General features: G+C 43.0%; 1 pseudogene; it reads left to right on the top strand.

Annotated features, from left to right (window-relative positions):
* The first annotated feature begins 23250 nt into the window (after positions 1-23250).
* On the top strand, positions 23251-23368 carry LOC124790799 (annotated as a pseudogene).
* Positions 23369-24049: the final 681 nt, after the last annotated feature.

Raw genomic sequence — 24049 nt, 5'->3', positions numbered from 1 at the left:
CGAGTCGCATATCGGTCATTGTTACGTCGTTTCGGCGGTTCCATTTCAAAATTCGGTGCACCTTGCCAATTTCTTTCATAACTTCCGAAGTGTCCTGTGTTATTATTTTGTGGTTGTTCCGTATTTCTAAGTCCCTCTTCCCGTATTTGAGCGCGAGTGTCCTCTGAAATACGTAATTCTTGTATTACCTGAGTCAGCTGATCTTGTACTTCCCGGATTTCTCTTTGGTGTTGCGTATTAATTTGATTCTGATTTTGTTTGAATTTCCTAATTTGTTCGCACTCTTCTGTGTCATTAAAGACTACCGGTTTTGTGTCGTTCAGATTATCATCTACCTTCGTAGATAAGTTAGTGAACTGATCCGAAAGTTCGGCTACTTTCTCCGATAGTGAACACATTTCCTCAATGTGTTTTTCTGAACCAAGTTTCAGATTGTCCATTTGTGTTGAAATCGAATCTACTGTGTTCTTTAAGTTTTCCTGAGTTTTTGCAAGTTGCATAACCGAATCGGTAGATGCAACTGAGTCAAATTTAGCTTGCAAGGTCTCATGATTTTCATGAACAATAATTTGCAGTTCTTTTATGGCTGCTTCGTGATTCTGTAATGCCTTTTCATGCCGCGAAAAAATAGGTTGAAAATGCTCACAAATTTGAGTTTTTACGTCATTACAGACTTTTTGACATTTCGATTCAATGTTATGTAACTCAGTAGTTAAATCTTCACGCGTTTGTTCAAGAGTTTGTTCCAATGAGTCTAACTTTTGAAGCTGTTGCTGTGTTTGTCTCTGATTTTGTTCCAGTGTGTCTAACTTTTTAAGATTTTGTTCCACTGTGTCTAACTTTTTGAGATTTTGTTCCACTGTGTCTAACTGACAGCCTGCAGTGGTTAAAATGTTTCCATCATTTAGAAGATAACAATAATATTATCTTGGTACTCATCCATTTGGTCCGTGTTTGCATAGAAAAACAGCAATAACAGAAATTGAGTCCCCCCTGATTCAAAACACCATGTTATTGCACCGGCAACATTCACATTTTGACAAGCGGAAAATGTGTCTTGACTCATTTGAGAAAACGGTGAGAACCCAAAACCTGAGTCTGCAGTATTTGCAATATTGTGTTCTGTCATTCCCGATTCCTGAGGCTAGCTGTTGCCGACCAATCGATCGATAACGCTTCCCTGTTCACTACCTGTTTCACTGTCTACACCATTGTTTGCCGCCTGCTCCATTTCCCTATGCGCAATTACCAAATTACTACTTTGAACATTAGTTAATTCATTACTCTGCGGCGCTAACACACTGCTTTCGTCTTCACTGTCATTTCTCAGTTTACTTTGGAGCCTAGTATTACGTTTTTCACACGCCATAATTGTCACAATATTTCACACGATAACACAGAAAAGCACAATTTGAAGAGCAAAATAAAATAAAATAACATAGCAATGGAAATAATGTCTACTTAATTGCCAGCGCAGCTGCGAAATACTTGGTGCAAATCTACATGCATGCCACAACTGTTTTACTGTACAACAATGAAAAACTACAACTACAAAAGAAATTCTCTCTATGATTATGCGCTATCAATAAACAAAATCTACACTAATTACACAAACTACAAGGAAAAAAAATCAGAAGATTCCAGTGAGGTATCCTCGGCTAAGGGTCGACATATGAAACGTCCCCTTTGAACAATTCTACAAGACTGTGCTTAAACTGACACACAATATTTTGTTAGCGCAACGCAATCTGACTTTCAAAATTCCCTACAAAAGAATGGCCCTGACTAACATTAAACTATACCTTTCACAAATCACTTACCTCACAAAAATCTTCGCTGCTCAAGCTACTGCAATACAGCGAGCGCCACTACTGCCAGCTAAATAAAAGATTCAAACTATGGAAGGCACTAACTACTGATAGGGATAGTTAGCAAATGAAAGATATTAATAGAGAACAAACTATGTATTTACCTTGATATCATCATATATAAATATAGCAGTTCATGACAAATTTCAAAACTCCGCCATCTCTCTCCCCACATCCACCACTGCTGGCGGCTCACCTCCAATTGCGCAACGCTACGCGCTGTTAACAGCCAGCTGCCCAACACTACAATGGCGAGTATTACAACAATGCAAAGCAGCCACAGACTGCACACAGCACAGCCAGTGATTTTCATATTGAGCGCTACGTAACGTTGCCAATAAGAAAACATAAACAACCTACTTACATAGAGAAAACATAAACAGCCTACTTACAGTATGATATTACTGACGTTTGCGTAACACTAGAAAATAACCCAAGTCCGAAACCGGACAATGATGTAATATATATACACGGCGCGATAAATAAATAAAGCTGACAGCCTGCAGTGGTTAAAATGTTTCCATCATTTAGAAGATAACAATAATATTATCTTGGTACTCATCCATTTTGTCCGTGTTTGCATAGAAAAACAGCAATAACAGAAATTGAGTCCCCCCTGATGCAAAACACCATGTTATTCGTTTATTTCTTTATTATCCCAAACTAGTTTCGGCGACAAATATCACCATCATCAGTGTTTTATTTTTTTTTTTTTTTTTTAAATCTAAAACATGCAGAAAATGGCATGGTTGTACAAACACAGTAATAATGTTTTACTGTGTTTGTACAACCATGCCATTTTATGCATGTTTTAGATTAAAAAGAACCACTGATGATGGTGATATTTGTCGCCGAAACTAGTTAGGGTTAAGAAAGAAATAAACAAATAACAAGGTGTTTTGCATCAAGGCGGACTCAATTTCTGATATTACTATTCAGAAGATACTTTGACGTTGTGGAATGAAAATAAGAATGTGATGTATCCCTAAAATTTTTAATTTTTAATTTGGTTTAATTCAGTTTTTTATTTATTTTTTTACGGTATTACTTTCTTTAGATGTTCTGTCATTTGTTGTATGAAATAATTTTTATTGGAGTACCCTTCTTTTTTGGGAAATCATTAAAGCTTAGGAGGTTGTAGCCAATCATACTGTGATGTGAGAGGCGAATCCTGGGTGTAGCATGCGCAGATGTATGCACTTTATTAACCGCATGGTAATAGAACGCACTGTGAACTGTGAGTCTTAGACCTATTGCCAGCTGCAAGTAGCGCCCTTGGGTAGCTACTTAGATTTTTTGAGAATTTGTCAGACGCTAGCTTCTGCCAATAGAGCCCTGAGCGATCTTGACCACATTTGTGTTAGAAATTGTGTGGCCCTCTGTATCATAGTATGAAGGCTTTCACGACCGGATGACATATCTTCTGGTAAACCTTCCTGGATATAAGGTCGTGGTCCATGAAACTCTTCAGCTCCTAACGTTTCGTCCAGAGCTGCGCTGGACATTTTCAGAGGGGTGTTTCTCCTCCGGTGAGTCTTGCCGACTGACGGGTCAGACGTCTGAGAGTGACTTATATATCGTAGAAAGTGGGCGTGACCAGAGTTATAAAGAAAGTAACGGATCAGATTGGAAAGATTTTAAGTAAACATGATATTAGACCTGGTTTTAGACCAACGAAGAAAATTTGTCATGTTCTCCGGTCTGTAAAAGATAAACGCGCCCCTCTATCAGCCAGTGGCGTATATAAAATTCCGTGTAGATGTGGTAAAGTTTATATTGGAACAACAAAAAGAAGCGTAAATACACGGTTAAAAGAACACAGAAGTCTTTGCCGATTAGGAAAAACAGATAAATCGGCTGTAGCAGAACACGCTTTTCAGTCAGGAAATCATCAAGTGAAGTTTTCCGAAACAAAAATTTTATCTACGATGACGAACTATTACCCACGGCTTTGTAGAGAAGCAATTGAAATATAGGGATAATTTTAATCGGAAAGAAGAGACCATGAAACTTAGTGATATTTGGACAGTAGCACTACAGAATTGCTAGACAGTTTTATCCGGGACGAGATTACGATCGATAGTTAAGTTTTATCTCTGACAAAGATTATCTCTGCATATCACGTGTAACTCTGGTCACGCCCACTTTCTACGATATATAAGTCACTCCCAGACGTCTGACCCATCAGTCGGCAAGACTCACCGGAGGAGAAACACCCATCTGAAGATGTCCAGCGCAGCTCTGGACGAAACGTTAGGAGCTGAAGAGTTTCATGGACCACGACCTTACATCCCGGAAGGTTTACCAGAAAATATGTCCTCTGAATCGTTTTCGTACGTTCACCCAATTTGGATTACCCCACCCTCTCTTAACTTACTATGCACAGAGCATATGCCACTCAAACAGTCACATGAACAAACGTACGGCAGAGCACCAGTAATTTGTTAAACTTGATATCTGAGTGAGATAATGAATAACGAGATCGTCAGAGACAGGATTTGCGCCTAACGTTTCTGTGGAAACCGTGCTTTCTTTGCTTTGAATCATGACGTAAATCAACCATACCAAAACTCTTTCATTAATTTTTTTTCACATACAAGCATTCACATTTACAGTCAGGTCACTCAGAGGGTTACCAAGTGCCACTATAATGTTGTCTAATTACAAAAGTTGCTGACTAAATCTTAGGAGCATTGTAGGAACAGATGAGCTGCAGATGGATGTGATGAGAGGCACAGCAGGTAAAGCAAAGGCCACCCGTCCTGTCCTGGAGTTGCGGAGGTCACCAACAGGCCCGTGTGTTCATGCACAAACACTATCACTTGCTTAGGAATCTCAAGTTTCGATAATAGTACTTCACAGTTATTCATTTCTCAATGTAAGCGAGTGGCAGATACTACCATTTGGTACTGCAGATCATGCCGACCCTTGAGGTAGTGTAAACAGTGAGCCCACTGGACGGCCGGTGATTAGTAACGTGTGATTTGGAGTGATGAATCACACTATACACTCTGGTAAACCGATATCTGGGGAATGCCTGTCATCATTCCTAGTGCCAAAAGTGCTGTAGAAAGGAGCTGTGTTACAGTAGGAGGTTATTTTCGAGGTTAATGAGTGGAATGTTTTTGCGGTTAAGAGGAAGATAAATGCGGAAGGATATGAACACATTCTACAGAACAATGTTGCACACAGTGGAGGAAAAATTCGGGGCCGATGATTGTTTGTGTCAACGTGACAATAAACCCTGTGGTAAAGAAACAAGTGCGAGTGAGTAGTTTATGGACAATAACATCTCTGAAATGGACTGGCTTGCTGAGAGTCCCAACCATAATCCAAAGGAACACCTTTGGAATGAGATATACAACGACTTCACTACAGATTCCTGCGTCCAACATCATAAAAAAAAAGGTACAAACGGCTCTCAGCACTATGGACCTTAACATCTGAGGTCATCAGTCTCCTAGAACTTTGAACTACACTACTGGCCATTAAAACTGATACACCAAGAAGAAATGCAGATGATGAACGGGTCTTCGTTGGACAAATATATTATACTAGAACTGACATGTGATTACATTTTCACGCAATTTGGGTGCATAGATCCTGAGAAATCAGTACCCAGAACAACCACCTCTGGCCGTAATAACGGCCTTCATACGCCCGGGCATTGACTCAAACAGAGCTTGGATGGCGTGTACAGGTACAGCTGCCCATGCTTCAACACGATACCACAGTTCATCAAGAGTAGTGACTGGCGTATTGTGACGAGCCAATTGCTCGACCACCATTGACCAGACATTTTCAATTGGTGAGAGATCTGGAGAATATGCTGGCCGGGGTAGCAGTCGAACATATTTTGTATCCAGAAAGGCCCGTACAGGACCTGCAACAGGCGGTCGTGCATTATCCTACTGAAATGTATGGTTTCACAGGGATCGAATGAAGGGTAGAGCCACGGGTCGTAACACATCTGAAATGTAACGTCCACTGTTCAAAGTGCCGTCAATGCGAACAAGGGGTGACCGAGACGTGTAACCAATGACACCCCATACCATCACGCCGGGTGATACGCCAGTATGGCGATGACGAATACACCCTTCCAATGTGCGTTCACTGGGATGTCGCCAAACACGGATGCGACCATCAAGATGCTGTAAACAGAACCTGGATTCATCCGAAAAAATGACGTTTTGCCATTCGTGCACCCAGGTTCGTCGTTGAGTACACCGGCGCAGGCGCTCCTGTCTGTGATGCAGCGTCAAGGGTAACCGCAGCCATGGTCTCCGAGCTGATAGTCCGTGCTGCTGCAAATGTCGTCGAACTGTTCGTGCAGATGGTTGTTGTCTTGCAAACGTCCCCATCTGTTGACTCAGGGATCGAGATGTGGCTGCACGATCCGTTACAGCCATGCGGATAAGATGCCTGTCATCTCGACTGCTAGTGATAAGAGGCAGTTGGAATCCAGCACGGCGTTCTGTATTACACTCCTGAACTCACCCATTCCATATTCTGCTAACAGTCATTGGATCTCGACCAACGCGAGCAGCAATGTCGCGATACGATAAACCGCAATCGCGATAGGCTACAATCCGACCTTTATCAAAGTCGTAAACGTGATGGTACGCATTTCTCCTCCTTACACGAGGCATCACAACAACGTTTCACCGGGCAACGTCGGTAAACTGCAGTTTGTGTATGAGAAATCGGTTGGAAACTTTCCTCATGTCAGCACGTTGTAGGTGCCGCCACCGGCGTGAACCTTGTGTGAATGCTCTAAAAAGCATTTGCATATCACAGCAACTTCTTCCTGTGGGTTAAATTTTGCGTCTGCAGCACGTCATCTTCGTGGTGTAGCAGTTTTAATGGCCAGTAGTATACTTAAACCTAACTAACCTAAGTACATCACACACATCCATGCCCGAGGGAGGTTTCGAACCTGCGAACGTAGCGGTCGCGCGGTTTCAGACTGAGGCACCTAGAACCACTCGGCCACACCGGCCGGCTTGGAACATCACACATGTCGTGCTAATCAGGAGTTCACGTTGTTCCATTGATGCTCAGACCCATCATTGGAGGCGATCGTAGCGGAATTGATCACATGCTCCATCATTTTGAGAAGCTGGTGTATGTCATTGTAGGCTTCAATACCCCTCGCCCTAAGGAAAAAATAATGCCGATTTAACGGAGCCATTTATAAGAATGAACGTCGCGGACAATGGCTTCACGTTGGTATCAGCAGGACCGACTGGCTAACCAGCTTTCTCTTTCGGTAGTGCCGAGTCGCGAGAGGAAGGGGGCAGTGTTGCACAAGGGCATTGTCGGTCCCACGCGCCGCGGCGGGGTGACTGAATGAGAGCGGGACAAGCCTGCGGCTATCGGAAGCGGTGATGACAAAAGAGGCGGTCGCCAGCTAGTGGATCAGCGCGGCCCGCGTCGGGGAAAGCGAAACGGCCGGTAATGGCGGACGCGGCCCAATCTCGCCGCCGTAATGGCGCTTTCACGTTGTCCGCGTCCATTTCCCGCGCTAACCGCGCCATGGGACGGCTCCACCCGTGGCCGCTTTTTGTCGGTGCCTTCCCACCGGAAGCGTCCGTAGCTCCTGATACTAAACTTATGGGAGTGTGCACTGCGCCCGATATGGTAGCAGAGATACAACTGCTACAATGATGCGGGTATGGAATGTGTAGAAGAGGTATGATAGTTTCTAATCCTATCGCGCATTAGGATTCAGTACCTTTACTGTTAGAAACGAAACCCTTATAGGATCAACCTGCCTATTGGCTTCTGTCTCGGGTTCTTCGGCCGACTTTCATCTAATGATGTTACTGACGTTTCGCCAGCACGAGTGGCTGGCATTGTCAAAGCTTTACACTCCATTGCCGGTGGTGAACTGGAGCCGAGCTCGCGGCCGCAGACTGTACGTACCTGGCGCGCCAACGTCCGAGGGCTTCTCCGCGGTCATTTCCGGTGCGGTTCTCCTCTTGCTACCTGCGACGGTCGTTCGCTGCAGTACAGGAATCCAGGATCCGTTTAACTTAAGGCTTTCCTATTTCTTGTTTGAAACAGTTCGCGTGTTTTGTATTTCTACAGCTTCTCTGAACAAGCGCGTATTATAGTACTTCTCTACAGCCAGAACTTCCGTGTCGGCGAATTTTATTACGTGGTCGGTCTCACTCTCAATTAACGCCAGGATCAAAGAGCAGCCGGCCGCGGTGGCCGTGCCGTTCTAGGCACTTCAGCCCGGAACCGCGTGACTACTACGGTCGCAGATTCGAATCCTGCCTCGGGCATGGATGAGTGTGATGTCCTTAGGTTAGTTAGGTTTAAGTAGTTCTAAGTTCTAGGGGACTGATGACCTCAGATGTTGAGTCCCATAGTGCTCAGAGCCATCAAAAAGCATAAGCGACATTGCAGGTTGGGGCAGGTGGAGAAACCGGCCGTGGCACAACATGCACTGAGTGAGACAGACCACGTACTAAAATTCGCCGACACGGAAGTCCTGGCTGTAGAGAAGCACTATCATACGCGCTTGTTCAGAGAAGTTGTAAAAATAAAAAACCAGGCGAACAGTTTCAACAAGAAAGAGGAATGCCTCAAGGTAAACGCATCCTGGCTTCCCGTACTGCAGCGAACGGCCGTCGCAGGTAGCAAGAGGAGAACCGCATCGGAAATGACCGCGGAGAAGCCCTCGGACGTTGGCGCGCCAGGTACTTATAGTCTGCGGCCGCGAGCTCGGCTCCAGTTCACCACCGGCAATGGAGGGTGAAGCTTTGATAATGCCAGCCACTCGTGCTGGCGAAACGTCAGTAAAATCATTAGATGAGCGTCGGCCGAAGTACCTGAGACAGAAGCCAATAGGCAGTTTGTCAACAAGTGACCACGAAAGCCTTAACAATTTTGCCTTATAGGATCAGTTTGTTATCCGTTTGTCTGTCTGTCTGACTATTAAGAAGACTTCACGAACAGCTAGGGAGGAGGTATGAGGTCGGTTAGTTAACTGGGGGGATGGGGGGGGGGGGGGGGGGAGGCGGAGAGGGACCAAACATCCTGGTCATCAGTCCCATCGGGTTAGGGAAGGACGTCGGCAGTATCCTTTTAAAGAAACCATCCCGGCATTTGCCTGAAGAGATACAGTGAAATCACAAGAAACCTAAATCAGGACGGCCGGATGCGGGTTTCAACCGTCGTCCTCCCTAATGCGAGTACAATGTGCTAACCACCGCGCCACCTTGCTCGATCAGGTTGAAATATATGTCCGTGGTCCTTGGCAGAGTAAAATATCTAAGTTTCTCAGACATTCCAGTCAAACGATACGGCCATTTATGTCACAAATTATGATATCCGCAAACTCATTCATCAAAATAGATAGGGTACTTCCCGTTGACCTAAAACATTTCACTCGGTAAAAAGCAAGATTTCAATAGTACAAATAAGGGGAAAAATCCAAAAAATTGATGCTCTGTAATCATATCATACAGAAGAAAATATTTTTTTTTCATTTCTTATCCGATTCTCTATTTGTCTGTCCATCCGTAGAGACCCCTTCTTCTCGGGAGCACGTAGGCATATCAACATCAGGTTGATGTCAGATACTAGCGAATACGGTCCCTTGTTTGTATAAAACTCCCAAGCTTCTAATTCAATGCGACCGAAAGGTACGCCATTTATGTCACATATTTTCATACCCACAGACTCACACATCAAAACCTTAGAATCATGAAATTTGGCAAGAAGCAATATTTCACATTACAAGTAAAGAGAAAAAGTCCGAAAATTGTTACATTGTAATTATATCTCAAAAGAAAATTTCATTTTTCCCTTATAACTTTCGTTGCATTCATCAGCCGTCAAAAGCAGAAAGGAAAAATGTTACTGCATGAAAACATGAAATGTGAGTTCTCTTAGTAAATACAGTAAAAATATTTCATTAAATGTTCTCTTTCTAGGTATATAAACTGAAGTCCCCTCCTCGCTTCGTTTTGTATGTCTGGGGCAGTCTCAGGAACTGCTGTAGTGGTTTTGTATGACCTTGGAATTCCCATGGCCAATCTCTTGCCAGTAATGATATCGATGGCAGGGTTAGTGAACTGTCTATATACATAATTATGTTTGTACGGAATCCAGTTCCTACTCGCACTTGCCCAATTACTTTTCGGAATAAGCCCACCGGACAAAATAGTAGCCACGCCCATTAAAACGGCACACAGGAGCGCTGTGGATCCTCCATCGTTGATCACGGCATTGAATTGGTGTGTATGTCCCAGTAGGTTTTATGGAATCATTCTTGTAAGATGAATCGACTGGAAGATGTGACGGAATGACCAAAAGAGCTATTGTGTTTGGTTGTGCCCAGGAGCACAGAGTACTGACGTTGGTCTGTTTGTCGATGTCTCAGCGCAGGCTGTTCATCATGTCTACACAGGGTGCTCGTGCTGCACCTGTCGTATCCATGTAACACGGTGTAAGAATAGTAGTCGTAAAAATATCGTAACTAACTAGAGTAGTAAAGCTACTGTAGGCTACTGTAGACTAGAGTTCGTAACCGCGTTACCGCTACGTTAGATGTGTTGCATACCTTACGGATGTTATCTCATTTCAATCGCTTTGTTAGCGTATGCGATCCCTGTTTTACTACATTGACCCCCCCCCCCCCTCTAGAAACCGGAAGCCTTGAACCTTCTAGAAACTGAGTGTGGATATATAAAGGGCAGCGTAATCTACGGAACATTTTTTGATGTACATAGTTATCCTCTTGTTTGTTACATCAAAATAAGCACTGTTTAGAAAGAACTCGAAAATGTCAATGTTTAATTTAGGTTTTATTCGAAAATTGTTGATCTGTAATTTGAAACGGAGGGATACTGTAGGAAAAATAAAAGAATCTGTCAAGATTTATCATGTAGCATTAGAATACCCTATTTCTTTTTTTTTTTTTTTTTAAAGTAAAATTAAAGAAAACACAAAAGATAAACGTATCAAACATCGTTTCAATATTTCGGCGATCTTATGTTAAACATAATACTCTTATCCTTCTTCTTCTTCTTTCGTGTCACCCTCTTTGGGGTATGCTGGGTCAATTGTTTCTTTGTGCGTTGTTCTTTTCTTAGGGCTCAGTATATCTTCATTCCTTCTGATCTTATTTTCCTCTCTTCTTCCAAGATGAAGGGTTTGGACTTTTGTGTAGATTTGTCTTGGAACCTTATGTTTTTGTCTTCAGTAATTAATTTAGCTGTTCGATTGATAAGTGAATTTTCTGAAACCTTTGATTCTACTAGGTCTTTCTCAGTTTCTTTAAACCAGTTGGGTTTCGTTTTGCGGTTACGGAAAAAGTCAAAGATTTGTTTGGTTATTCTGTTGGAATTCATTCTGAGAAGATGACCATAAAAATTTATCCTCCATTTTCGTATAGAATCTGAAAATTTTTAAATTTTCTTGTAGAGAATTTCATTTTTGATGTATCTAATCTTATTGTCTTGAAATTTTGGACCTATGATTTTTCTTACAATTTTTCTCTTTCCCTTAGCTCAAGTTTCTCCGTTTGGCCTTTGAAATCCATGTTTAGTGTTTCTGCTGCATACAGTGCTTCTGGATTAATCACTGTCTTGTAATGTGTAATTTTGGTCCCCCTCCCCCGCCCCATGAAAGGGATTTTTTGTTGTATCTATTTTTTGTTAGTTGGAAGGCCAATTCATGTTTATTTTTTCTGAATTCCGTTGCTTTGCTGTTACCAACGTTCCAACTAATCCCTGCTCCGATATGTTTGCATTGTTTTACTATTTCAATCTTTTGTTCTTGAATTTTGAGGTATTTACATCAGTGCTTGATGTTTGTCAATATCTTATTTTTTTTCAAAGGATATGTGAATACCTATTTTAGCTGCTTTTTTCTTTAGTTCAAGGATTTGCTCCCGTGCTTCTTCCATTGTTTCAGCAACCAGGGCCATATCATCTGCAAATTCAATGCAATTTACTTTAAGGTTCTTCTTTTTGTTATTCATAAACAACTTTCTCACTTATCAATAATAACAGGACAGTCTTGGCTTTGATCATGATGAAGAACGTTCCAAGGGGTACAAAATAACAAGAATAATTCTACAGATTGTAAACCGAGCTTGCATCAAAAGTAGTTGCTACGTTAATTAAAAGGGCAGAAGTTATGTGATCAAGTAACTTTACTCACTCATAAAACGCAGTTTATATTTTGTAAGGGTACCAAATACGAGGTCCTATCGGTCGCGAAATGGATACCACAGTAAAAATTGAATTTTTTTTCTGCACAACAGCCGCACGTTCCAGCTGCCTCTCTAAATAGTCGCTGCTTCGACTTAGACATTTGTCTTGGTATTGTACAAACTTTTCAGTACCCTCGTCACAGAAAGCAGCCACCTGTGCTAACTGTCAATTCTCAACGCTGGTCTGCCTTTCGTTTTAGTGCCAAAATGTTGTCTCCGTAGCCAGCGGTTCATGTGAGCAGAGATGAACATCTGAGGGAGCTAATTAAGGGCTGTATTGTGGGTGATCAAACATTTCCCATCGAAAACGCTACAGGAGCGTCTTCATTGCCCCTGCAGATAGCGGGTGAGAATTGTCTTGAAGAAAGAAACGCATGACATTTATGTTATGTGTGCTGCTAAGCTTCCGGCGAAATCTCTTACCAGATTCGCATATTTGGTTGGAAACACTGTTGTTTTAGGAATTTCTACGTAACCATTTTGCGCTCTGAACTGAAAAGAGCGACGTGAAGCGATCGAGGGGCACACCAAAGACACTGCCCAACACATCTGTGCGAAGTTCAAATGGTTCAAATGGCTCTGAGCACTATGGCACTTAACTTCTGAGGTCATCAGTTGCCTAGAACTTAGAACTAATTAAACCTAACTAACCTAAGGACATCACACACATCCATGCAGAAGGCAGGATTCGAACCTGCGACCGTAGCGGTCACGCGCGGTTCCAGACTGAAGCGCCTAGAACCGCAAGGCCACACCGGCCGGCGTGCAAAGTTCCACCGGATTTTCACAGTGGTTTCTATTTCGCGCCAAGTCGGACCTTACTTTCCGAATACGCCTCGTACAAAATCGACTAACACTGAACGATGTACGGTACCAATTACGCGCAAAACTAACAAACAGAGAGAGAGAGAGAGAGAGAGAGAGAGAGAGAGAGAGAAAGAGAAGTTGTCAGCTCCCAGTTTCTCTCTTACACATTCATTTGTGTTTCTTTCTATACCAATGCCACCAAATACTACCAGCAATTCTGCCATTTACTATATCGTTTGTGTCCATTACCAAAAATACCGAGCAATATATTTGGCAGAGCGTAACTCTAGGGAACGTATCGCGCCCTGTCAATGATAATCGATTTGAGACGCGAAAGCAGTTGCTACTGTCAATGAATGCAGGCCCATATAAACCGATTTCGAACCGACAGAGCGATGGGAGCTGCCTACAATGCATATTTGGAGTCGGTTACCTCGTAGAAGACATTGAGTACTGTCTTACACAAAGCTGCATGTGTTCAGTGATCCAAACAATACGTTAACTGGAGAGTAGCTAGTTGAAGATTTATAGTGGGGCCCGACGAGTCAGAATTTCATCTGTCTTCAATTGATGCGAGGTGTCGAGTATACCGAAGACCCGATTTGTCTCCAAAACTCAATTGTGTGAAGGCTGTAGTTCAGGGCGGAGGTGCTTCTGTCGCGTTTTTGGCGTGTTTTTCGTACATGAGTTGGGTCCACTCATTTAGATTACTATGAAAATGGATCAGGATGTTTAATTCAGCATTCTCGGTGATAATTTGTTGGCCTTTCTTCATCTTCATGATGAGTGAGGTTGACATTCTCAAGATGAGAATAGCGTTGATAGCAGGGATACATCCGTATATTTCTTACTCAGCAAACGCTCACGCACCGTGATTGCTCCCTTGTATCAACCGATCTTAATCCGACAGAAAATAATTAGAAGACCAGGAGTTTATTAGCCGAGATCGCTATCAAAAACTACACTACTGGCCATTAAAACTGCTACACCTCGAAGATGACGTGCTACAGACGCGAAATTTAACCGACAGGAAGACGATACTGCGATATGCAAATGATTAGCTTTTCAGAGCATTCACACAAAGCTGGCGCCGGTGGCGACACCTACAACGTGCTGACATGAGGAAAGCTTCCAACCGATTTCTCATATACAAACAGCAGTTGACCGGCGTTGCCTAGTGAAACGTTGTTGTGATGCCTCGTGTAAGGAGGAGAAATGAGTACCATCACGTTTCCGACTTTGATAAAGAGCGTATTGTAGCCTATCGCGATTGCAGTTTATCGTATCGCGACATTGCTGCTCGCGTTGGTCGAAATCCAATGACTGTTAGCAGAATATGGAATGGGTGGGTTCAGGAGTGTAATACGGAACGCCGTGCTGGATTCCAACTGCCTCTTATCACTAGCAGTCGAGATGACAGGCATCTTATCCGCATGGCTGTAACGGATGGTGTAGCCACACCTCGATCCCTGAGTCAACAGATGGGGATGTTTGCAAGACAACAACCATCTGCACGAACAGTTCGATTACGTTTGCAGCATGGACTATCAGCTCGGAGACCATGGCTGCGGTTACCCTTGACGCTGCATCACAGACAGGAGCGCCTGCGCTGGTGTATTCAACGACGAACCTTGGTGCACGAATGGGAAAACGTCATTTATTCAGATGAATCCAGGTTCTGTTTACAGAAACATGGTGGTCGCATCCGTGTTTGGCGACATCGCGGTGAATGCGCACTGGAAGCGTGTATTCGTCATCACCATACTGGCGTATCACCCGGCGTGATGGTATGGGGTGCCATTGGTTACACCTCTTGTTCGGATTGACGGCACTTTGAACAGTTGACGTTACATTTCAGATGTGTTACGACCTGTGGCTCTACCGTTCATTCGATCCCTGCGAAACCCTACATTTCAGCAGGATAATGCACGACCGCATGTTACAGGTCCCGTACAGGCCTTTCTGGGTACAGAAAATGTTCGACTGCTGCCCTGGCCAGCACATTCTCCAGATCTCTCACAAATTGAAAAGGTCTGGTCAATGGTGGCCGAGTAACTGGCTCGTCACAATACGCCAGTCACTACTCTTGATGAACTGTGGTATCGTGTTGAAGCTGCATGGGCAGCTGTACCTGTACACGCCATCCAAGCTCTGTTTGACTCAATGCCCAAGCGTATCAAGGCCGTTATTACGGCCAGAGGTGGTCGTTCTGCGTACTGATTTCTCAGGATCTATGCACCGAAATTGCGTGAAAATGTAATCACATGTTAGTTGTAGTATAATATATTTGTCCAATGAATACCCGTTTACCATCTGCATTTATTCTTAGTGTAGCAATTTTAACGGCCAGTAGTGTAGATAATCGGTTTCAGCAAGACTGTCATTTGTACGTAGTAATATATAATTTTGACGTGGGAACGCATCGCTCATCTCATATTTTAGTACCTGGAAATTCAATGGAAATATTTTGTGTGTAACGTGCACAAGACCTTTCTAATAACGTTTATGAAGATCCAAAGGTTGTAACAGTTTTACCGAAACCGATTGTCTACAACAATGGTTTAGATAGCGATGCAGGGTAAGAAGTTCTTCGTCTCCTATTAATCACTACAGATTACCCCTTCGAGATCAAAGTGAGTAATCTGAGCCATAGAAAATTTCTGCCTCTATTTGGAACCAGGGTGATACATAGCATTCAACATCTCCGCAGTCTGGCATGTCTTTGGAAATCAGTTACCAATGAGTATCGTCACATGGACTCTGCGTACAAGAAGAAACTGTTGGACTGTCTTCCTCGTCGAACTGAAGCCATTATCAGCCCTGCTTTCGGTGAAACATCGTGTTATTATCATATCTTCTGGTAGTAACTCTATTTTTGTCTGGTATGCTTACTATTCCATGTACGGAGGCTCATTACGAAATACGCTTCCGAGCGGTTTCTCTCCTGCCAGAGCTTCACCAGTATGATGGTAAAATGGACATTAATCTCAATCAGCCCGTGGTTGAAGTTGAATTTCTATCAGTGTCCTTAACACAATACTGGATTTTTTTCGCATTGCATCGACTGAATTTTTTGACACTAGGAGAGTTCACAAGTGCAGCAGTGTTGGTTAGTTTATAGAATTCTCGTTCATCGCCAAGGAATGTGGCCACAGATTTACAACTGGTAATACAGCATCAGCCTTCTCAGCATTACCATCACAACAGCAAAACTGACTATCAGTTATCACCCTCAGAGATGTTTCGCAAAACTGTCCCACAAGAAACTAGGAATACAGAATCCGGGAAACGCCACAACAGTTATGACGTCAGTGAACTCTGTCCCCTCACCTCCAAACTTACTCTACCAAAGCTTTTATTGACCTGGCCACAACTCATTAAGAATCCAAGGAATAGAAACTACTACATCCCGAAAACTGTCCCAAACTACAGTCTCCACTCCTCTCTGATCTCTACAGTCCACTCCGCCCCAGCTACCATAAGACTCTCTCCCACCAGTAGACATAATCATCAGCCTTATCAATCCTGCACTGAACCCAAGTAATTCTTTATGTATGCTGCTGTTGCTGAGGACAGTATGCACTTCGTTAATACGGCCCTTCTAAATAAGCACAATTCTGAGCCCCACGAAAATCTGAAAATCTGTAGCATGATCCTATGGGACCAAACCGCTGATGTCATCAGTCCCTAGGCTTACACACTACTTAATCTAACTTAAACTAACTAACGCTAAGGACAACACACTCACCCATGCCCCAAGGAGGACTCGAGCTTCCGAATCCGAAGGGGGGGGGGGTGAAAGCCCCATCCCCTACGCCCCACGATAATATTTTGTCAACATGGCACACTGGCAACCCAGTCGGTTTCCCTCGAAATTACGTCTCCACGACTCAACTCCCAGATATATTATCATTTCCTTTACTCGTGGGCGGATATTCATGTTCATCCCTATTGTTAGTCTGTTGGCGTATTGCGTGGAGCAGATCAAATCCTACCGCATCCAGTCCCCACCAAAAGCGTGGCCAGATCTATTATGGCCACGATTTTTTCGGTCTCCGATTCTCTTGTTTAAGGAAACAAGAAGAATAAAAACTTGAGGCTTCGAATATTTGCAGCATCTTCACTGCTAGGAAATAGCTGACTTCCGGCATCGGATAAGTACCTCTTACGTAGTGGCGGTGTGAATTATATAAGGCGTTCCTTACACTTAAGCGATTTGTGAACAATACAGCGAAATATCAAAATTTTGTTAAAAATGCTCTCAGCATAATACAAATTTGCGTGAAACTATACCCTCCCAAAAAATCACTAGCCTTCACATCACGTCATCTTTAGTTTGTATTATATAACATAGCGAAAAGCTGAATTGATGCTTTGTAAATGGTATAAGCAAAAGAAACATTTGTATATGTTCCTATCTTTTAATGACTCTTTTCCCTTTGAGATTAGGCAATATATGTACTGAACATTATTAAACTCTTTTTTTAAACTGCTGTTAATTTATTGCTATCAATAAGAGTTGGCTTTGACATTGCAGAATATAAGATGGATTACCTGTAATATCGACATATATGGCAGTCTTCGTCTGCAGCCTCATGCGCAGTGTGACGCAGCATGCCACCATATATTAAAAATGTATGTAGTCTAGACTGGCAATAGATACATCTCATCTTTCAGCTCTGAAAGTAACTTCGATGCTTCGATATGTTGGGTACATTTCTTACACTGCCATGACCTGAGGTGCACCAGACAATGTAGCCAGCAACTACATTTTTCAAATCAAACTCTACGAGTAAATTAGTTACATCGGAACATCATAATAACTGTGACCACAGTCAATTTTGAAGCAGCAATGTGAGACTGCAAAAAGTGAAACCAACAAACTGTATAATCGAACAGTTTCTTCGAAATAGTTTGAGAAAGATTCCCGTGTACGCGTCGAGAACACGGGTATCTAGCAGCGGCGTAGCTGCAAGGCAGCATGGCTAAGAACTTGGTCAGCACCGACTGGGCGGCGGCCCGGAAGGGAACTCTGCATGCTTCGAAACCGCTGCGGCCCTGCCAGGAGAACAGTTGTGCCAGAGTGGGCAACCCCATTACACACCAAGTATCACTAAATTCAAACGTGGGTCCATCGACCGTAGCGCAGTTTCTGCCACAACACTGTGGGGAACGCCTAAGCCCTCTGCACAGGGAGCGAATCAAAAGCAACTTGTTGCCACCGTGAGTTGGTAAGCGGTCGGCATCGTATCACTTCCTGTGCAGTTAAATAGGACTTCGCAGACGGCGCGACTGCAGAGTTACTCCTGAGGAAATCGGGTACAACGCTTTGCGAATCAGTTGCCAATGACTAGGCACCCATGTTGCCAAGCGATGTGAGCTGCTTCGTGTCCTCGAACACAGCTCTGTATTGGTTTAATCTGAAGGTGAACCAGCAGGTTGTGAACATTAGCTTTGTACGGGAAGATGAAAAACATCTCAAGTTATACAGCTAAGAGATGCCAGTCTACTGCAGTAGTAATTTGACAGAGAATGCGGAGCTGGAAGTGGGTAAAGAATTTCATATTACGTGTGTAATGTACTGTACAACTATAGTTTGAAATAAAGTGGTATGTTAACAGATGCAAATGTACAAAAAATTGTAAATCATGCCGATGGCATTCTTTTGTGTGACTGGCAGCGTCTGTCATTCTGTAAAATTAAATTGTCAAGTTCAAACGAGCAGTGAAAAGCCTCAAATCTCCGATATGTGCAAATACAGTGGTGTTCACAAGGAAATGAGTTACCGAGCGCAAACCACAATCACCACAATTCCGTTTATATAAGTCACTAAATACTTGTTTTCAAAATAAACATGTTTTGGGGCGAAATAAATCAACTGCATCAAATCGCCGTAGCACTGTTAAGTTGTTCAATAAAAGGCTATAAATTTCGAATCTGTAACAGTCTTTGGCTGCAATTTATAGTTTTTGTTTTACGGATGAATCCAGAATTTTCTTCGTTCTCTTTTTCGTGTAGTAGAGAACCACATCTTCCTCTAAGTTTGAATCTCTGCTGGAAATGCCGAGTGTAACCAGAAGATGCTCGTGTGCGAAAACAACACTGGCACTCCTCCATGCTCGTGGTTTCCCGTTCTGAGTTGGCCTGTGTGCGGAACTACACTACCAGCTAGTCGGCAACCAGCTGCCGATGTAAATCGCCTGCTCGTTGGGTTCCTTTACAATCGCTTCGTGTGCGGACAGCCTAAGTGATGTTGCCTGGGGGAGTGGAAGCAGAGGAAGGTTTCTTATGCATACGCTTCTATACGACATTCGCTGCACTGATTTTACTGCAGAATATCCACAAAAATAAGCGCGACACATAACTTCGTGTTTACGAACTTTCAGCTTACAGGTCTGTATGCACTGTGGAAGAATAGAAATGAGAGTTTGGCGTCATTGACCGGGAAGCCCCTTACGGGGCAGGTCCGGCCTATTACATTCGACGCCACATTGGGCGACTTGCGCGACGGATGGGGATGAAACGATGATGAAAACAACACAACACCCAGTCCCTGAGCGGAGAAAATCCCCGACCCATCGGGGAATCGTACCCAGGCCCATTAGTACGGCAGTCCGTCACGCTGACAATTTTTTTTTACCATTCAGCTATCTGGACGCACTGTATGCGCTGTGAACATAGATTACACATTTTGTTGAGATCTTAGGAAACGCCATTTTCAACTTATTTTGTTGATCTGAAAATGGGCCTTGTCCCGAAAATAGTCATCGAATGAAAAATAAAATATTTGTAACCTGGACTGGTTTTTCGTTCTATTGATAACTTGATGTTTTCAGATCATACCTTATATCACTTCTTAAGCCTATGCAACATTGTCGTTTAACTTTCATAGAATTCAGAATTTCCTTAATTTCAGGTATGTGACAATATAGTTATATATATATGCATTTTAACCATCAGCTGCTTACTTGTACCATCAGTCATCTACTGGTTTCGGTTATTAGCCATCATTCAGGATGTAGGATACGAGAGATGAATTAAAAGCATCCCAAATTCCTTTGACGCTGAACAATATCATAATTACCCCGTGAAATTGTCCAAACACGTGACATAATTTCTCTTAGAATACCGAGAACACGCTTTTTACCCTGTGATGTCTGTCTATTTGACATGAGATATGACTGTCATATACATACTGACAGTCATATCTCATGTCAAATAGACAGACATATCGAATACAGTATATACCAAATATGGTATATATCGAAATTATCCACTGAAACTGTGCAAACACTTGCCATAATTTGTCCTACAACACTGGCAGGATGTCTACCGTAACCGGTAGATGACTAATGGGACAGGGCCGGCCGTGGTGGCCGAGCGGTTCTAGGCACTTCAGTCTGGAACCGCGCGACCGCTACAGTCGTAGGTTCGAATTCTGCCTCGGGCATGGATGTGTGTGATGTCCTTCGGTTAGTTAGGTTGAAGTAGTTCTAAGTTCTATGGGACTGATGACCTCAGACGTTAAGTCCCATAGTGCTCAGAGCCATTTGAACCATTTTTTTTTGCTAATGGGACAAAAAACAACTAATGGTTAAAATGCATTTTATGTAATGCTTTACGGCTGTTAAATCTCACCTTACGGAAACATAAGGGCTATATTTCCATTTACATCTACATCTTCATACATTCTCCGCATGGCACAGTACGATGCATGGCGGTGGGTATCCTGTACCAATACTATTCATTACATTTCCTTTCCTGTGCCACTTGCAAATACAAAGAGGGAAAAGCTACTGTCTATATGTATTCGAACTAGCGATAATCTCTCTAATCCTCATGATCCATACGCGAAATGTATGTTGGCAGCAGCGGAATCGTTCTGCAGTCGGTCTCAAATGCCGGTTCTCTAAATTTTTTCATTAGTGGTCTTCGAAAAGAACGTCGCCCTACCTCCAGTGGTTCTCATCTGAGCTCCTGAAGCATCTCAGTAGTACTTGCATCCTGTTCGAACCTAGCAGTGACAAATTCAGCAGCCCACCTCCGAATTGCATCGATGTATTCCTTTAATACGACTCTAACAATTCTCGACAATGGTCGCACTAGTGTCCCATATGCGGTCTCCTTTACAGATGAACAACACTTTCCTAAAATTCTCCCAATAAACCGAAGTCGACCATACGCCTTCCCTACTACAATGCTTACACGCTCATTCCATTTCATATCGCTTTGCAACGTTACGCACTAACGTCTGTGCACTAACATTATGGGTTGGTTTTCCCTATTCATCGACAGTAACTCGCATTTTCCTACATTTGGAGCTAGCTAGCGGCCATTAATCACACCAGTTACAAATTTTATCTAAGTCATCTCGTATCCTCCTACAGTAACTCGACGACAATACCTTCGCATACACCACAGCATGTTTGTACCTTTGTTAACAGCCGGCAGTGTGGCACCGTGTTAAATTCCATAAGGAAATACAGGAATATGGAACCCCCTGTTGCCTTTCATCCATTTATTTATCAAACACGCAATAATACGATTTTCTGACGCAATTGCTCTGAATGAAAGGACTGCAACATTTTCTTCTCTTTTCAGATTCTCTTCCCTGAAGTTCACAGTGGGCTGTTTAAGAGCCCAGTGTTTTTCTGCCAAATTCCAGGAAGCTGCGAGTAAGGCAGGAGGATTAAGAATTGGGAATATTTGGAAGGGGATTACCATTGGCGGATTTTACTTCGGGCAGAAAAGGCATCTCTCAAAACCCGGAACCATGTGGAATGAAACTAATTTTCATTTGTTTCTGGAACAACGAGCCAAATACAAAAGAGTGAATGTTTAATGTGTGTATGAGTAACAGATTGTGTGTGAACCGTTGATGTCGATGCATCAGTGCGCTCGATTTATCAAAATGTGAGACACAGATTGTAGCTCTACCTAAGTGATAGTAACAATAACATTTCCAATGTTCTGCTGCAGTTCTTCCAGTATATGACGAGATTATTCGAATGCATGTAACCCTTCAGCTTTCCCTACAGATAACAGTCACAAGGAGAAGGTTATGCGATAGATTCCCAGGAGACTGTACCGCCTCTGCGACACTGAAAATGTCCATGTAGTACTTCATCTATCGTCAGTTGATCCACATATGTATTAAACAGTTTACGGACATACCATTTAGCACTGACAGATTGTTGAAAGAATCGTGTTATGATGCGCACGCCAGACACCCAGTATTATTCAAAGCTATGATGGGGATTTTCTGATGCAAAATGGCGCATTTTTCGTGAGTTCACGTTCCCTGACAGGTTGAACCCGCCCTCATCCGAAGAAATGAAAACTTTGTATCAAAAAGTCCTGATTACTCTTCACCCAGAAACCACAGGTAGATGTTAACATGCGAGAGTTCGTATGGACGGGTAGCAATAAACCTGTAAGAATACAGGAGAAGGAATTTTTTTATTCTGTTTCGAAACTACAATATCTCAATTCCCTCCTTCACAGAGAAACGGCGTTGAGATTTCTTCGGACTTTGTTGGAAGCTTATCTTTACTGGAGTAATGTCTTCTGGTGTTCGAACTCTTTTCGGATAGTTATGGTTTCTATTCGCAACAATGCCAGTTCTGCGCCATTTTGCCAATACGTTCGGCATTTCAAACTTTGCTGGATGTTTTGTCAAAACCACTTCCAGTCTTAAACTACAGCGCGAATAGTTATGCACACGTTTTCGACGAACTGAGCTTCATATAACTCATATAACCTCAATGAACACGCACTATTTTACAAAGAGCACCATTTTCTATCGTATTCAGCTGTCACTAAACAGGTCTATTCCTCTTACACACACAAACGTTATGACACAGATGAGCGATTTTGTATTATATTCAGCTGACACTAAAAACGCCTACTTCTGCCGGCCGTAGTGGCCGAGCGGTTCTAGGTGCTTCCGTCTGGAATCACGCGACCTCTACGGTCGCAGGTTCGAATCCTGCCTTGGGAATGGATGTGTGTGATGTCCTTAGGTTAGTTAGGTTTTAGTAGTTCTAAGTTCTAAGAGACTGATGACCTCAGATGCGAAACCCATAGTGCTCAGAGCCATTTGAACCATTTGAAGCCTACTCCTGTTTCACACACAAACGTAATGACACTGCCAAGCACCCAAGACAGAGAATACAGGGAACGCGCACGCACGGACATGTGTCAGCAGCCAACTGATGCTCAGAAATAATGGTTTTCACTATTTTCTATGATGAACAGTTCTCTTGTTCATCGACAAGGGTCAGTTCCATGTCAGACTAAAAATATTTAGCGTTATATTTTGCCCACAGCATATGCATTACTGTTGGCAACGGCCTTGCCGCGGTGGATACACCGGTTCCCGTGAGATCACCGAAGTTAAGCGCTGTCGGGCGTGGTCGGCACTTGGATGGGTGACCATCCAGGCCGCCATGAGCTGTTGCCAATTTTCAGGGTGCAGTCAGCCTCGTGATGCCAGTTGAGGAGCTACTCGACCGAATAGTAGCGGCTTCGGTCAAGAATAGCGTCAATACGACCGGGAGAGCGGTGTGCTGACCCAACGCCCCTCCTATCCGCATCCTCAACTGAGGATGACACGGCGGTCGGATGGTCCCGATGGGCCACTTGTGGCCTGTAGACGGAGTGGTGGATATGCATTACCGTTGGTGCTCTTTTTAGCTAAGTATGTAGATACAGTTTGCCATTATTTATCTCTTCCTACTTCATATGGTCTTTAAATGTCTTAATTCACATACTCATGTCTACACGAATATATATATATATATATATATATATATATATATATATATATATATATATATATATATATCTCTTGCAGTTCATATGTGCTGAAGAATGAAAACCGTGCGACGTTCAATAAGTAATGTAACACATTTATTTTTAGCGATCTGTTTCGGTTGGAATAATTCGGAATTATTTGTGGGACATCGTCAAGAATTCCCCCTTCCGCCCCTATAGTTTCATGAAGTTGGGATAGATATCGGAAATAACTGACGTAACAGCGATGCGTTCCAAGCAGAGAGTTGCAATTCAGTTTCTCGGAAAACCAGAGCATTGCAGATATTTGTAGGCCGCTTGCTGAGTGTCTACGGAGACCTGGTAGCGA

The sequence above is a fragment of the Schistocerca piceifrons genome, chromosome 3 (assembly GCF_021461385.2).
Source record: "Schistocerca piceifrons isolate TAMUIC-IGC-003096 chromosome 3, iqSchPice1.1, whole genome shotgun sequence".
NCBI lineage: Eukaryota > Metazoa > Arthropoda > Insecta > Orthoptera > Acrididae > Schistocerca > Schistocerca piceifrons.
This window is presented reverse-complemented; position numbering and strand designations above follow the sequence as displayed.